The sequence below is a fragment of the Micromys minutus genome (assembly GCF_963924665.1).
Source record: "Micromys minutus genome assembly, chromosome: X".
In the NCBI taxonomy this organism is placed as follows: domain Eukaryota; kingdom Metazoa; phylum Chordata; class Mammalia; order Rodentia; family Muridae; genus Micromys; species Micromys minutus.
The window spans coordinates 48,942,001-48,946,236 of NC_137970.1; the positions used below are offsets into that span (position 1 = coordinate 48,942,001).

Here is a 4,236-nt window from a genome sequence, read left to right on the forward strand (position 1 = left end):
CTTATGCTTCCACATTGCTGTTCATCACCAGAGGAAGTCAGGACTGGAACTCAAGCAGGTCAGGAAGCAGGAGCTGATGCAGTGGTCATGGAGGGATGCTACTTACTGGCTTGCTTCCCCTGGCATGCTCAGCCTGCTTTATTATAGAACTCAGGTCTACCAGCCCAGGGATGGCACCACCCACAATGGGCTGGACCCTCCCTCCTTGATCATTAGTTGAGAAAATGCCTTTCAGCTTGATTTCATGGAGGCATTTCCTCAACTGAGGCTCCTTTCTCTGTGATAACTCTAGCTTGTGTCAAGTTGACACAAAACCAGCCAGTACAATGAGGGAAATTGGTCTGATGTTCTCTTTCTTTGTAGGGTCTTTGTGTGGTTTAGGTATAAGCATAATTGTGGCTTCAAAGAATGAGTTGGATAGTGCTTCCTCTGTTTCTATTTTGTGGAAGAGTTTGGAGAGTATTGGTATTAGGTCTTCTATGAATGTCTAATAGAATTTTGCACTAATCCCATTTGGTCCTAGGCTTTTGTTGGATTGGAGGTTTTTGATGACTGCTTGAATTTTTTTTAGGGATTATGGGATTCTTTAGATGGTTTCTCTGATCCTGATTTAACTTTGGTACCTGGTATCTATCTAGAAAATTATCCATTTCCTCATTTCTTCTAGGTTTTCCAATTTGGTTGAGTATAGGCTTTTGTAGTAGGATTTAATGATTTGTTGAATTTACTCAATTTCTCTTGTTATCTCTCCCCTTTCATTTTTGATTTTGTTAATTTTGATTCTCTCTCTGTACCCTCTAGCTAATCTGGCTAAGGGTTTATAGATCTTGTTGATTTTCTCCAAGAAACAGATTCTGGTTTTCTTGATTCTTTGTATAATTCTTTTTGTTTCAATTTGGTTCTGAGTTTGATAATTACCTGCCATCTATTCCTCTTGGGTGTGTCTTCTTTTATTTATTTAATTTTTGTTGTTCTAGAGCTTTCAGCTGTTCTGTCAAGCTGTCAGTGTATGCTCTGCCCAGTTTCTTTTGTAGGCACTCAGAGCTCCTAAAAAGTTGTGAGTTTTCCTCTTAGTACTGCTTTTATTGCATCCCATAAGTTTGGGTACATTGACGCTTCATTTCCATTAAATTCTAAAAATTCCTAATTTCTTTCTTTATTTCTTTCTTGACTAAGTTATCATTTAGTAGAACATTGTTCAGCCATCTATGTGTATGTGGGCTTTTTGTTGATTTTGTTGTTATTGAAGACCAGCCTTAGTCCATAGTGATCTAATAGGATGCATGAGATTATTTTGATGTTCTTGTATCTGTTGAGGCCTGTTTTGGAACTGACTATATGGTCAATTTTGGAGAAGGTGCTGTGAGGTGCTGAGAAAAAAAAAGTGTATTCTTTTATTTTAGGATGAAATGCTCTATAGACGTCTATTAAATCCATTTGATTCATAACTTATTAGTTTCACTGTGTCTCTGCTTAATTTCTGCTTCCATAATCTGTCCATTGATGGAGTGGAGTGTTGAAGTCCCTCACTATTATTGTGTGTAGTACAATATGTGCTTTGAAGTGTAGTAGAATTTCTTTTGTAAATTTATGTCCTCTTGTATTTGGAGCATAGATGTTCAGGATTGAGAGTTTGTCTGGATAGATTTTTCCTCTGACGAGTAGAAAGTGTCCTACCTTATCTTTTTTGATAATTTTGGTTGAAAATTTTACTTTATTCAATATTAGAATGGCTATTCCAGCTTGTTTCTTGGGATCATTTTCTTGGATGGGTTTTCTTCCCAGCCTTTTACTCTGAGATAGTGTCTGGCTTTTTCTCTGAGATGAGTTTCCTGTATGCAGCAAAATGGTGGATCCTATTAATGTATCCAGTCTGATAGTCTATGTCCTTTTATTGGGGAATTAAGTCCATTGATGTTAAGAGATATTTAGCAATAGTGATTGTTGTTTCCTTTTATTTTTGTTTGTAGAGGTAAAATTATATTTGTATTCTTTTATTCTTTTGGTTTTGTTGCAAGATTATTTTCTTGCTTTTCCTAGGGCATAGTTTCCTTCCTTGTGTTAGAGCTTTCCATTTATTATCCTTTATAGGGCTGGATTTGTGGACCAAGATTGTGTAAATTTGGTCTTGTCCTGAAATATCTTAGTTTCTCCATCTATAGAAACTGAGAGTTTTGCTGGACATAGAAATCTGGGCTGGCATTTGTATTCTCTTAGGGTCTTTATAACATCTGTTCAGGATCTTTTATCTTTCATAATCTCTGTTGAGAAGTCAGGTGTGATTCTGATTGGTCTGCCTTTATATGTTACATGTCTTTTTCCCTTACTACTTTTTGTATTCTTTGTTTTAAACATTTGGTATTTTGACTATTGTGTGTCAGGAAGAGTTTCTTTCCTGGTGTAAACTATTTCAAGTTTTGTAGGCTTCTTATATGCTTATGGTCATCTCTTTATTAGGTTAGGGAAATTTTCTCCTATGATTTTGTTGCAGATATTTAGTGGACACTTTACTTGTGAGTCTTTCTCTCTTCTACACCTATTATCCTTAGGTTTGATCTTGTCATTGTGTGCTGGATTTCCTGGATGTTTTGGGTTAGAAGCTTTTTGGTTTTGCATTTTCTATGACTGTTGTGTCCATGTTTTTTATGGTATCATCTACCCTGAGATCCTCTCTTTCATTTCTTGTATTCTGTTGGTGATGCTTGAGTCTGTGACTCCTGATCTCTTTCCTAGTTTTTCTATTTCCAGGGTTGTCTCCTTTTGTAATTTCTTTATTGTTTCTATTTCCATTCTCAGTTCCTTCACCTGTTTGGTTGTGCTCTCCTTTAGCTCTTTAAGTGATTTTTGTGTTTCCTCTTTAAGGGTTTCTATTTGTTTACATGTGTTATCCTGTAATTCTTCAAGGGAATTATTCATGAGCTTCTCAAGCACCCCCATCATCATCATGAAGTGCATTTTAAAGTCCGTATCTTGTTTTTCAGGTGTGTTGGTATATACACAACTTGCTGTGGTAGGAGAACTGGGTTCTGATGTTGTCAGATTGTCTTGGTTTCCATTGCTTAGGTTCTTGTACTTGTCTTTTGCCATCTTGTTAACTGTGATGTTAGGTGACCTTCTTGTCTCTGACTGGAGCTTGTCTTTCCTGTGGTTCTGCTGGCCTTTGGTTTCAGGAGGGGGATTGCTCCTGGGTGTTTGGCTCTCTGCAGGAGGGCAGTAAATTCTGATGGTGATTGCCCAGATCTGTCTCTGGGCCAGAAGAGACTGTTCCCAGTCTGCACAGCACTACCTGCGCCCTGACAGTTCCCAGCAGTCTCTCCCTGATAGTCAATGGGAGGAAGTGGGGGGGTCTACCCATTGGCTCTGGTGGGAGAGCACTTCTGAGAGTCTTTTGGGTGCTCAGAAGTCTGAGGGCATGCCCTGAGTCCTGATGTCTGTGACCCAGCTCTCCTGCTTTCTCCTCTTGCATTTTTCATTTTAACAGAGACAATATTTTTATGTTTAATCTCTCTTTACTCTTAAGAATTTCACATTTTCTTTTCTGAGACCTGTTGGTGCGTGCTGCGGAGCTCCTTCCAGTCTGCTCCGTCCTGACTCACCGCTGTTCGCTCCTGCTGAGGAACAAGTCGGTCAGGAGGCTGTGCCTCAGCCATGGCATTTAAAGATACCGGAAAGACGCCCGTGGAGCCCGAAGTGGCGATTCACCGAATTCGGATCACACTCACCAGCCGCAACATGAAGTCGCTGGAGAAGGTTTGTGCGGACTTGATCAGAGGCGCTAAGGAAAAGAATGTGAAAGTGAAAGGACCAGTGTGCATGCCCACAAAGACATTGAGGATCACTACCAGAAAAACACCTTGTGGTGAAGGCTCCAAGACATGACATTGATTCCAGATGAGGATCCACAAGCGAGTCATTGACTTTACATAGTCCTTCTGAGATTGTTAAACAGATCACTTCCATCAGTACTGAGCCAGGAGTGGAGGTTGAAGTCACCATTGCGGATGCCTAAGTCAACTGTTTAAATAAATTGACTTAATTGTTAAAAAAAAAAAAAAGAATTTCACATTTTATTTTTCAAGTAAACATTTCTCCTTATGATATTTTTAATACCCAATTTCTTTTCTCTTTCATTATTTTCAAATTTAATACCTTACTGATTTATAAATTCGGGGCTTCTCTTGACCCAGCCAATGAGCCATCAAAATCCAGACTGCCGCCTCAGCTTCTACTCATGCT

At 39.0% G+C, this 4,236-nt stretch overlaps 1 pseudogene across 1 annotated transcript; it reads left to right on the forward strand.

Moving 5' to 3' along the window:
- The first annotated feature begins 3,648 nt into the window (after positions 1-3,648).
- On the forward strand, positions 3,649-4,009 carry LOC308415732 (small ribosomal subunit protein uS10-like; annotated as a pseudogene). The gene has a single exon. The product of its transcript is annotated as a small ribosomal subunit protein uS10-like (transcript).
- The last annotated feature ends 227 nt before the right edge of the window (positions 4,010-4,236 follow it).